Source organism: Kogia breviceps, chromosome 11 (genome assembly GCF_026419965.1).
Source record: "Kogia breviceps isolate mKogBre1 chromosome 11, mKogBre1 haplotype 1, whole genome shotgun sequence".
Classification (NCBI taxonomy): Eukaryota; Metazoa; Chordata; class Mammalia; order Artiodactyla; family Physeteridae; genus Kogia; species Kogia breviceps.
The window spans coordinates 43,572,490-43,585,571 of NC_081320.1; the positions used below are offsets into that span (position 1 = coordinate 43,572,490).

The 13,082-nt window shown below is 43.3% G+C and overlaps 1 protein-coding gene and 1 pseudogene across 5 annotated transcripts in view; one reads left to right on the plus strand and one right to left on the minus strand.

Annotated features, from left to right (window-relative positions):
- The window catches only part of ADD2 (adducin 2), a 111,223-nt gene that overhangs the window by 30,223 nt on the left and 67,918 nt on the right, over positions 1-13,082 (plus strand). The gene's annotated exons all lie outside the window — the stretch shown is intronic.
- On the minus strand, positions 7,070-8,517 carry LOC131765183 (kelch domain-containing protein 10-like; annotated as a pseudogene).

Here is a 13,082-nt window from a genome sequence, read left to right on the forward strand (position 1 = left end):
CCTTTATTCTCCCAAAGCACCACTAACCCAAGGCTCTTCTGCATGCAGGCTTTTAATCAAAGGGTGAGGCAGACAGAAGGCATTCAGAGTATAGGGCTGGAAACAACTTTTACATTCAATGTCAGACATCAGTGATTCTCGGAACGGGAATTTTTCACTGTCTGTTTCTGTCTACAGGCCTCTGCTTTTCGCTGTGTTGTGTCCCAGTGCCCCTGCCTGTGTCTGCATCTCTCATCTTTCCCCATTTGCTGTTGGTGCAATAATTACTTCCTCTGTAGGGCAATTTATCCCCTTGTCTCACCATCTTTTTCCACATCAAGGCTGGGGTGGGTTGGCAAATAAAAGGAAACACTTATTTCCTTTACTAACTGCACTTCTGACACCAAATATCTGACTCTTTTTTCCCCACACTGACCAATTCTCCAACACTAGCTGGGTGTCCCGTAATTCAATTCAATTCTGACACTATTTACATGGAGTAAGATCCTACAAGTTAAGGGCTCAGTCCCATGACGTTGCCCCCATTTCAGATACCAACTGCAAGTCCAGGCCTTTGCAACTTCTGACTGACTGGCTATAAACCAGGGGTTCCCACAGCCCCCTCCTTGGGTTCAATAATTTGCTAGAACAGCTCACAGAACTTGGGGAATCACTTACTTACATCCACCAGTTTATTATATAATAAAGGATAAAGAATAAAGATGAACAGCTAGATGAAGAGGTACTTGGTGAGGTCTGGAAGGGTCTCAAGTGCGAAAGCATCTGTCTCTGTGGAGTTGGGGTGCACCACCCTCCCAGCACATGGGTGCGTTCATGCTCTCCAGACCCTGTACTTTAGGGATTTTTATGGAGGTTTCATCACATAGGCATGATTGATTGATTATTATCTCAACCTCCAGCTCTTCTCCCTACCCGAGAAGATAAAGGGTGGGGCTGAAAGTTCCAAGATTCTACTCATAGCTTGGTCTTTCTGGTGACCATCCCCCAACCAGGAGCCTACTAACAGTTACCTCATCAGAACAAAAGATGCTTCTATAACCTAGGAACTTCCAAGGGATTTAGGAGCTCTGTGTAAGATGCGTCTCTCACACCCTCACTTAGGAAATTACAAGGGTTTTAGGAGCTCTGGGTCAAAGACCAAATATTAGAACAAAAGTCACTCCTAGCACCCCTATTATGGAAATTTAAAAGGGTTTTAGGCTCTCCAGCTTGGAACTGGAATCACTGACTAGTATATATATTTCTTATTACTTCACAGCAAGGGAGGCAGGAGCTCACTTTTCATTTTTTAAGGGTCCCATCAAAAAATTTACTAGGCCAAAAAACAAGACAAAACAACCCACCCCCTCCACTATCTCCCTGAATAAATGATGCTTTTCTTAGAATAAAGAAAAGCTTTGCTGAAATGTTTGTTTTAACTGGCATTTTATTCTGCTCTAGATGCTTGCAGTGAAATTCTTTTTTATAATGTTACATTCAGTATATATACACCTTGCTATCTAAATCTGTTGGGTTCCTGAGTTTGTATTGTGAGGACGTGGATAGTGAGGGATTCTCTTAAATTTAATTAATCAACGTATTCAGGTTCTTTACCTCCTTGCCCATTATTTTTAGCCTCTTTAATTTGTCTTGACTGAGAAGCATATTAATGTCACCCATTATTATTGGGCTCCTGTTATTTTCTCACCAATTCTCAATAGATTTTGCTTTATATCTACAGTCCAATACTATGTTATGTGACGCATAATAGTTCAATATGATATTTTCATTGTGGGAATTACTCTTTTCAAATATAAAATAATCTTTGTATCATCTAGTTACCTTGAATTTTATTGTTTTTGATATAAATATTGCAACTCATAGATTGTTTACATTTATTTCTCCCTGGTGCATATTTATCCAGCTATTTACTTTTAGTCATATTGTATGACTTCATCAAATACATATCTTTTTTTTTTTTTTAGATCTGGATAAGATTTATTGCTCAGATTGTTTTAGAAAACCAACAGCAAAACACTGACAAGATACATAAATACAGATTGGACATTTTAGGGTAAATTCACTATATTTCCTACCTCCTTGTAGGAAACCAGGTAAGGTGGGAAAAGCTGTCCTGAACATACGGCATGCACACCAGAGTGCAAAAGGACTTCCACGCTATTTAACAGGACTGTGGCAATAGTTTTAAAGTAAGGCAAGCATCTTGTGTGGCCTAAGCATACCCTGTACCAAGAGCTAAGCCCAGGCTCGCCTCAGAGACTGCATGTGAGTGAGGTTTCCCTTTCTTGCCTAGTTCTTCCAGAAAAATCCTCATTGGCAGGTGCCTTTACAGGGAGATGCCTGGCGCTGTCCCTGCTCAGACTCTGTGTACAAGGAAGTGGCTTTTGAGAAAGTCAGTGTATTTCTGATGCCTCCTTTGTATTCCAAATGTGCAACTAGTGAAACAGCAATTACTACAGCTTGGTGAAACTGCCTCTGACTCACCCTGTACAGTGACTAAGCACGGCCTTTTAAAAACTTCTAAAATGTGGAAAAAATAAAAGATGAAAACATGAAAATTATATTAAAAAGATGGTACCACTTTTTTTTTTTTTTTTTTTTTTTTTTTTTTGCGGTACGCGGGCCTCTCACTGTTGTGGCCTCTCCCGTTGCGGAGCGCAGGCTCCGGACGCACAGGCTCAGCGGCCATGGCTCACGGGCCCAGCCGCTCCGCGGCACGTGGGATCTTCCCGGACTGGGGCACGAACCCGTATCCCCTGCATCGGCAGGCGGACTCTCAACCACTGCGCCACCAGGGAAGCCCCGAAAGATGGTACCACTTTTGAAGCACAACTCAAAACTTCTTTTCATAGCACCAGATGAGGGAAGAGGTCGCTTTCCATCAAATCTAACGACCTTAGAAGGGAAACGCCACTGCTGGGCATGATCTGGTGGCAACGCACACAGAGGTTACAGAACTCTACCAAGCCTACCTCAGGCTCTGCCAATGCTCCTAGAGCCCCCGAGGCATTTGGGGAACCTAAGCAATTTAAGCAAATGCTGACCAGTTTTGGAAGCTTATGATCATAGGACCATACACCCTCATCCATCCTGGAGCTCAATGCTAGAACAATGAAGAATAAGGAAATTGACTTTTTGTGCTATATCAGAGTGCAGGCAGGTAGACGATTCAGTAACCCATGCCACCTTCTAAACATCTTTAAGACCACATAAAGACAAACTGGTTTTACAGAATTAAGACCAAGTAGTCTTCGAGGATAATTCAACCTTTTCTACAAGCCAAGCTATATGGGTTATAGGAAAGGTTGGGACCTCTTCAAGAATAGTGGAAAAGCAAGTATTTGCAAAGAGCCAAAGAAATGTATTCAAATGATGGGATTTTCTCTGCATCATACACAGCTTTTTTCTTCCAATATGTGCTAAGAGTTCTTTGGTGGTTATAGGAGAGACAGCCTAGAACTCAAGGCAGGAGACTATGCCAAAGCAGAAGAGTGAAGAGTGACATCGAAACTCATCATTAACCGCTGTCATCAGGTTGACCGCCTACAGCTAACGGGGCTGCTTATATGTTTGCTGGTTTCTAGCCCCTCCATGATTCCTGCTTTTCAATTTCTAACTACACATTAGCCCCACTCCATTTAAAAAGGAGCTGCCTGTGGGAAAGGGTAGGGAGAAGGAAGAACTATAAATGAATCAATTGTTTGATAGATAAGTCGAAACACTGATTATCTATGGATTTCAATTATCTGTGCTTTACTCTGGGTAACGAAAGGTCACTGTTAATACACCTTTTGCTTAGAAATGTTAATGTTTATTATTATATTTTAAAATCTAGCTATGTAATGGACATGAATAGCTTAGAGCAAATTTTTACATCATGTCACCAGGGCCCTGAAAAAAGAAGATTTGCCAGTAGAAAGGGTTTCAGTTTGGCCCCTGAACAGTTAAAATTTCAATCTATTCTATACTGGTTTATAGATTTTCCAGAATATGGAAAATACTTTATTAAATGAAGGAAGCATCATTTTCTTCATTTAATAAAGTATTACATTCACCGATAAATTAGTATATACATGGGAGAACTGATAGTATTAAATATTAGGTTTTAATTCTCCATTTAGAAAACTCCTTACAGGTAGACTTCCTTGTTCCTAGGCCAAGAAATGTAAGGTATGCAAGCATGAGATAGTACAAAGATGACTGGGGAAAAGTCTCAATTCTAACAAACCCAAGAAACAATAAATCTCTAAGAGTTGGAGTAAAGAGACACTGGACTTGAAAGTCCAGCTTTACCAAGAGTTGGCCTAAGCCAACCAATCACATGTCAAATTTTTGGTATAATTTGACTCTAAAGTAATGAGCTGGTTTCCCCAAGACAGATGCAAAATAGTAGTCTACCTGCTTTATAGTCATACCTTATATATACTCTGTATATATCCATATGTGTTTCTATATATTGCACTTAAACTTACAGGACTGCAGTAAGATTTCTTGGAGTACCTCAAAGTGGCAGAGAAGCAGCAGGCATAAACTTTCCTAAATTAAGTAACAGTGTCAGGAATTCAGAGTGCTGGTTTTGGATATACTAAAATGCCTGGTGACTCGCTATATAAAATTCTAGTCATCTACATTTAAGTCATCATATACACAGTCTCATTTGGCATCCAGAACATGTGCACATGTGTGGTTCTGTAGCCCTCAGAGCTGATCATACTACATCATTTTCACTAGTGTTATATTAAGACACTTTAGACCAAGGATATGTACTTTTATGCAAACGTCATACACAAGGTCTCGGATGTCAGGCCTCCAAAATCTACCTCAAAGAAGACCGCCTTCAGAAGGTTTTAAAAAGTGTGCTAGCAAGTGTGGATTGAACCAGTCTCTCTTGCAGCTCTCTGGTGTCGTAGAACTAGAGACCTGCTTATATCCTAAGGACTATGGAAGGATAAGCACAGAGGCTGAGCATTCAGTCTTTGGTCCCTATCAATCCAGGACAAAGATCCTTTTGCCACCCTGGGTAGTGTGACTTGTTTAATTATTGATAGTTTACCCCCCCCAAACTTCCAGAGACTAGATTGGAGTCATGCAGCAAAGCTTTGTTTTGAACTAATGGAGCTGCTCAGACTGACTTGCTCTGGAGAGAGCTCCTCATTGGAACAAGCCTAGCAGTGGGTGGTAAGAAGTTAAAGGCCAGACTGGTCATGGCAAGAGGGGGATGGGCCTCTAGAGGAGTTGCTCCTTTTCCTGTCTCTCCCCAGCCCCTCACTCCCCCAAAAGGACCCAAACTCACAGATGAAAGGTTGTTACAAGACCTTGCAGAACACAGGCTTTACGAAATCAACCCCACATGGATGGGAGGTTGTAATAAGGCCTGGAAGTTAGGAGTCCAAGTCTAGAGGCCACATTTTTCTCTTCCCCAGAACTGAACACTAGATGGTAACTTTTTAACCATAACTCAAGGGTGATTTTAAATCCACACATGAGCCTAGGAGATTCCCTTCTGCGACAAAGGAAAAAGAAGAATAATTTTAAAAGCTAAACGCAAAAGAGGCACTCAGAGCAAAAACATGTCCCTAGTCTCCCATCTGAGTCTCCTGTTATGATGTAACCAAAAGGAAGATCAGCACGGTGCCCTCCTGCACACCTTTAGCACCTTTCATACACCGAAGGACTTCCAGCTGCTTATGTCTCAGTGACCACTCTAGCAGCCTGATGGCAAAGCAAGTGAAAATTTAGGTCATTTCTTTTTTAGAATTAAAATACAACACAAGACAAACCAGAACTAAAATTTCACACCAATATGAATGATCCTCAGTTTCATTCCTTCCTCATGCTAGTTTTTAAAACGATACTTAGTTCATCAGGAAGAATGACCTGTGGCTTTCGCCCAAGACCTTTTTCCAGTTACTAGGCAATCACTCACAGCACCATGCACATTAAAGCAGACAGAAAACGAGGCAAAAAGCTAAGAGAAAAATCAAGGGTCAATTGGCTTTCTAGAGATAAAACCCATTGCCTGCGAATAGGGCAGGTGCACGGTCCAGAGTGAGAAAAGAACAGTTCTGAAAGGAAATGGCCTATATGACAGTCCAAGCTCACAGCCCAGAGCAGAAGCCCTCCCTGCCCTGCTCTACTCTGGCCTCTCATGAACTTATGTCCCACGGCATTTATGCCAAACACTTGGGGTCTGCAATTCCCCACAATGAAGTCAAAAAAAAAGATACTTGAAACCATTAATAAGCGTAGGAGAATTTCAAAACTGCCCAGAACGAAGAACTTTGACCACCATAAATTTCTTGATTTGAAATGTTTTTGGTGCCATAATTTCTAAGAGCAACAACAAACAGCACAAACTACAGCACACAGTAAAGTCTTTAGACAAGTCAACTCTAACCACTGCTGGCACCATAAGGATGAGAAAAGAAATCACTAATCAAGAGCTGCTGAGCTGCTTAACTTTTCTCCAAAGTCAAAGGATCGGTTTGGGTACCTAGGCAGCAAGATATCAACCACCGGTGCCATTAGATGCAGCTACTCAATTAGGTGTACCTTTGAAAACAGGAAGTTAAACATCTCGCTTTCCCTATAATCTGCAAGAGTCTCAAGGTTGGCCTTCTTGTTCTATCCCCCAAACTTCTTGTTGTTGCTGCTGGATTTAATATGTTAAATTTTAGTTTTGTTTTTATTGATGATGTTGCTTTAATTTATAGAGCACTGCCTGAAAGGGTCATATGTTTATAGAGTTCCTTTACATTTTTCTTTATCTTATCTTGATTCATCACATTATTAAGATACTTTCAGACTTTCCCTCAACTTCATCAAGGAAGAGGGAGTATGTGAGTATGTGAGTATGTGTGTGTGTATTGGGGCAGAAGGGAGAGAAGCAAAGAAAAAAGCACAAGGGAAAGTGAGATTCCATAAATTTAAAACAATTTACAGAAAGGCATCTGATGTATTTTCTGAATAAGGCCTTAATCAGGGTAACCAAGCCTCTCTGTAGAACATTCTACACTGCCCATAAAGGAGTCTCTTTAAATTAACATTTCCAGTATCAATGAACAGTTCCTCATTTCAAGTGCTCGATGAGTCCCTGTGTAAGTCCAAGGTACAGAAGCTGTGTTCGGGAGGGGTTTGCTAGGTTGGGGGAGGCCACAAGCAGCTTCTCCCATGCCAGTTCCAGCAGGCTAGGAACCACCAGCCAGATCTTAAACAACGACCCAGTCCGTTTATTTTCGTGGATGTTCACCACTCCTCCATGAATGTACATGCAACCAGCTGGTGTAACAGCTGCACAGTGAAAATAAACTGGCTCTGGCATGGTAGCTGGGAGCTTTACACATTGAAAAGTCTGCAGATTCAGCTTCCAGATATCTCCCAGGATCACTTCTCCATTATGGCCCCTGCAAATAAGCACATCATTTTAAAAATTTTTTTATTTTTTATTTTTTTGCGGTACGCGGGCCTCTCACTGTTGTGGCCTCTCCTGTTGCGGAGCACAGGCTCTGGACGTGCAGGCTCAGTGGCCATGGCTCACGGGCCCAGCCGCTCCGCGGCATGTGGGATCTTCCCGGACCGGGGCACGGACCCGCGTCCCCTGCATCGGCAGGCGGACTCTCAACCACTGCGCCACCACGGAAGCCCAACACATCATTTTTTATCTGAACACAACTATGACATTTTCGGGCTGCAGGAAAACCTATTTTTTTCATGGGGTTTTGTTGCAATTTCCTCCCATGCATTCGTTTCAAGGTTGTATGCATGACTCTTGTTTAAGGAATAAGCTGTCCAAGAAGTACCACTTCCCTAGATGTAAATCCTCTGCCCATCATGTGTAATTTCATGTCTGTATCTCTCTTCTGGTAGATCACAGGATAGGTTGTTTGGTTTCAGTTGTGTCCACTCTCTGGTACTGAGATCTAATTTGTGCAGGTCTGTGCTGTAAATATAGCCAGTTGTCCCTCCAAAGACATAAAGGGAGCCATTGATGATAGCCATGGCCTGTCCATATATACGACTGGGTTTCTTCCCCGGACAGCTGAGTAAAGCCCATCTCTTATACTTCACGTTACAGACATGGGAGTCATTGCCATTGCTCTCACCAAATGGGATGCCTGCTCCTCCAAACACTAACAGGTTGTTTCCATGCGGCACAAGTGACATAGATGCCAATGCTCGGGGCATGTAGCCATCTGTGCCCATCTGGTGCCATACTCCTGTAGCAGAATGATACCTCCAGAGTTCCCTGAAGAGAGGATAGTCTTCATTATCTGGCCCTCCTGATTCATCATAACCTGGGTTGTAACCTCCAAACACATAGATTGGTATTAGTTGCCACACAGCGATGTCCGCCTCGTGCTGGTGGAGGTCTGTGGCCTGGCAGGTGCAGCCGCCCGGAGAGTTGCAAGAAGCGGTTGAACTGGCTGGCCCCCCGACCCCTGCTGCCCCCACTGCCCCTGCCGGGCCCCCGCTGTCTCCGCCGCCGCCTGTGGCGCCTCCTCCCCTCCGGCGGTTCATAACCTGCTAATGACTGCTGCAGCCCAGTTGCGGCAGCCCGTGGCCCAGCGGCCCTAGCTCAGCCTCCTTCCTGGGTTCCTCAGGAGACCCCACATAACTTTTTATGAGTAGTCTAGAGGTGGATTTTGTTTGACATTCCCACACCTATCCTGTCATAACCACTTTACATTTGTGTCTTCAAATCTCTGGCTGCAACATAGCATGGGAATCCATGTCTGTCCTGGCTGTGTTGCATGACTGACACTGGAAACCTGGTACAGAAATAGCATGAGAGATGCTCACAGGGGTGATATGTGTGTGAAATGGCTCTGGCCACTGGAGGAGCACCTTCCACATCATAGTGGGAAGTTTGCTAAATTTTCTGGAGGTCATAGACCCTGAGGGGAGGCATTTAGCTGGGGAGGAATAAGGCCTCACCTTCCAGCTAATGAGCTTTCTGTCCTGTAGGTGACAAAGACAAGTGCCCATATCAGTCACTATTTGTGCCTCTCCTTCAATCTCACAGATCCTGTGACAAGTAAATATTCATCCATTGTTTTAGCTCTAGTCTAATTGTCAGTCTTCATTTTTGGAGTTCTTATAAGTTATCATCTGATTTTGTATGTGAGTTGACATTGGTTTTTAGTGAAAAGTTGGGGGAGGGTGAGTTATGGATCACTAGCCAGATACCATCCTAAACTGGAATTTCTTAAAATATTTGTAATCATTTTAAAAATCCTGGTCTTCCCTTACTGGATTCTTGTTTTCATTTACAGATAAGTCTCACAAATGGTGTTAATTTAGAAAATAAATAAGTAAATGAGCTATAGAAACAATTGGAGGCCTTGTAGGATCCTGGACTCTGGAATCAGATGAATGCAGGTCCAGTGTTCAGTTCTACCACTTATTAGCTGTGTGTTCCTGGGCAACTCACTTAAACTCTCTGGGCCTCAGTTTCCTTTTCTGTAAAATGGGTATAATAATTTTCACTCTAAAGAGTGGTAGTGAAAATCAGAGGCAATCTGTGGTGTGTTTGCCAGAACGTGCTCTCTTTTGGCCTCACATGGATTTGAGGAGCTGAATCACAATCGGAAGAGTTCTTAGGGAGATGGAATCAGAGCAGGGGAACTTGGATGAATTCAATGTTTCAAAACAGTATGAAGCTTGAAGTATCCTTTTTATAATAAGGATGATCTCTCTCCTGAATTGTACTTTATGAGCATCCTCGATGGACTAATGATTCTGCCTCCCTCCAAGCTGATATTATTTAAGTATTCATTTAACTTTTATATAAAGGAGGAGTGAGGAGAAATAAATTCTCCTCATGTCCCAATTAAAGAAAACACTCATCAGATTTTCTGAACTGGGCAGCTTCTCAAAAGGCAAATGAAAATTTCTAGGAGTTATATAATAAGCTAAATAGCTTATCTCAGTACAGAACACTCTATCCTGTCTTTAATTTAGAAATTTCAGCTGAATGTGGTGACAGACTTCAGGGGACTGTCATGCTTCTACCATGAGAGTTGGAGGGGCATTTAAAAAAAAATTTTTATTTATTTATTTATTAGTATTAGTATTTTTGGGTGTGTTGGGTCTTCGTTGCTGCGCGCAGGCTTTCTCTAGTTGCGGCGAGCGGGGGCTACTCTTCGTTGCGGTGCGCAGGCTTCTTGTTGCAGTGGCTTCTCTTGTTGCGGAGCACAGGCTCTAGGTGCACGGGCTTCAGTAGTTGTGGCGTGTGGGCTCAGTAGTTGTGGCTCGTGGGCTCAGTAGTTGTGGCTCGTGGGCTTTAGAGCATAGGCTCTAGAGCGCAGGCTCAGTAGCTGTAGTGCACAGGCTTAGTTGCTCTGCAGCATGTGGGATCTTCCCAGACCAGGGCTCGAACCTGCATCCCCTGCATTGGTAGGCGGATTCTTAACCACTGCGCCACCAGGGAAGCCCTGGAGGGGCATTTTACAAAAATACTTAAAACTTGTAGGTCAGCACAGTCAAGGAGCTGTCCTCAGTCTTCTGTCTGCTCCAGGGGAACAGAATCAGTTTACATTTCACCATAGTGTGAGGAGTCATGTACGGAAATCTTAGTTAACTGGTGCTGTTTCTATGAACACCTGGTTAAAACTGGCACTGTATCTCTACACCTATGACAATAGTGATACTGTAATGCTGCTTGATGATGGGTGCTCCAGGTGTGTGCCCAGTTGGCCCACCTTCAATCCAACTACTGCCCCTGTGACACTCTCCTTGATACCTTCGTGCCTGTCCGATGTTCCTTCCTCCTGACTAGGGACAGTAATCACTGCCATCTGACTGTTCTCAGCCTTTCTGCTCCCCTGGAAGCTGAAGAAGACACTGGTTTTGCGCACATAGCTTCTTCCCTTGCCATTTTGTACCCGCCTGAGGAGGGAAGGCATGACTGCTCAGGCAGACACATTTGAATAAGTTAGCTGCTTTTGTAAGCCACGGTGCAAGGGTCATGTTTATTAGATCTGCCCCATAGGCCTGTTATTCTGGCTTCTGTGACACAGGATCTTTTTTTTTTTTTTTTTTTTTCTGTGGTACGCAGGCCTCTCACTTTTGTGGCCACTCCCGTTGCGGAGCACAGGCTCCGGACGCGCAGGCTCAGCGGCCATGGCTCACGGGCCCAGCCGCTCCGCGGCACGTGGGATCTTCCCGGACCGGGGCACGAACCCGCGTCCCCTGCATCGGCAGGCGGATTCTCAACCACTGCGCCACCAGGGAAGCCCCCTGGCTTCTGTGATGAAGAGTGGGGAATAGAGGCAGATGTCTCACTGTAGCTTCCCTATGCTGACAAGAATCAGTACCATCACCGTCACTGTTCATTACAACAAAGCAATCGCAATAATTGGGGCAGTCGGATAAAGCACCGCTAGAAATGAAAACCCAACTAATACTATGAACTCTAGAGATAGAAATCAAAATTCTTCTTATAATCACCTCAAAATTGTGAACACTTTGGGTAGGTAATTTCACAAGATCTAGAGTAAGAATTCATTCATTCATGAAAACTCAGCAGACCCTCATCAGTCCTAGTTTGTGCAAGCTGTCCTTCCAGGGCTGTGGCGGATGGAGAGATGGGTCAGAAATGGATCCCTCAAGGATCTTGGTTTACAAAGGCAGATAAACCATGTATCCAGAAGGTATAGTTCAAGGTGGAGGCTGCTCACTTCCTTTTTTTAAAATTGAAGTATAGTTGGCTTATAACGTTGTGTTAGTTTCTGGTGCACAGCAAAGTGATTCAGTTATATATGTTATATATCTAGATATTATATATCTAGATATTATATAATACATATTCTTTTTCATATTCTTTTCCGTTATGGTTTATCACAGGTTATTGAATGTATTGATAGTTCCCTGTGCCATACAATAGAACCTTGTAGTTTATCCGTTCTATATATAATAGTTTGCATCTGCTAACTCCAAACTCCCAATCCATCCCTCCCCGCCCCACAACCACAAGTCTGTTTTCTCTGTCTGTGAGTCTGTTTCTGTTTTGTAGATAGGTTCACTTGTGTCATATTTTAGATTCCACGTATTTAGATTCCATCATATTCCACATATGATATCATATGTTATTTGTCTTTCTCTTTCTGACTTACTTCACTTAGTATGATAATCTCTAGGTCCACCCATGTAGCTGCTAGTGGCATTATTTCATTCTTTTTTATGGCTGAGTAATAGTCCATATTGTGTGTGTGTGTGTGTGTGTGTACGCACACACACACACACACACACACACACACACACACCACACCTTCTTTATCCATTCAGCTGTTGATGGACATTTAAGTTGCTTCCATATCTTGACTATTATAAATAGTGCTGCAGTGAACATTGGGCTGCATGTATCTTTTCAAATTATAGTTTTGTCTGGGTATATGCCCAGAAGTGGGATTGCTGGATCATATGGTAGCTCTATTTTTAGTTTTTTGAGGAAACTTCATACTGTTCTCCACAGTGGCTGTACCAATTTACATTCCCACGAACAGTGTAGGAGGTTTCCCTTTTCTCCACACCCTCTCCAGCATTTGTTATTTGTAGACTTTTTAATGATGGCCATTCTGACCAGTGTGAGGTGGTACCTCATTGTAGTTTTGATTTACATTTCTCTAATAATAAGCGATGATGAGCATCTTTTCATGTGCCTATTGGCCATCTATATGTCTTCTTTGGAGAAATGTCTATTTAGGTCTTCTGAGGTGCTCACTTCTGAAAGGGGTACTGACACAGTGTTGGCTCAGAGAGTTCAGAGGATCAAGCACATGGATTGGTTTTTGGGTAAGACCGTCCTTAGCAGATGTCACCTCAGGGCCCTTTAATTTATCCCCCACGCTTGCTTCTCACAGAGAACATCCCTAAAGATGCTGGTCGTCCTCTTCCCCCTCCTGCCAGCAGCCGGTTCCCTCCTGTCTTTCCCTGTTTCCTTTGCATCTCAGACACCCCCTCCCATGGTGGCAGCAATATTGAGGTTCTCTCCCCTCCTCCCAGACCCTTGTCCTATCTCTGACTCTCCAAATGCCCCCAACCACCTGGGAGCATTTTACCCAGTCCCCGTACCCCAAATGGCT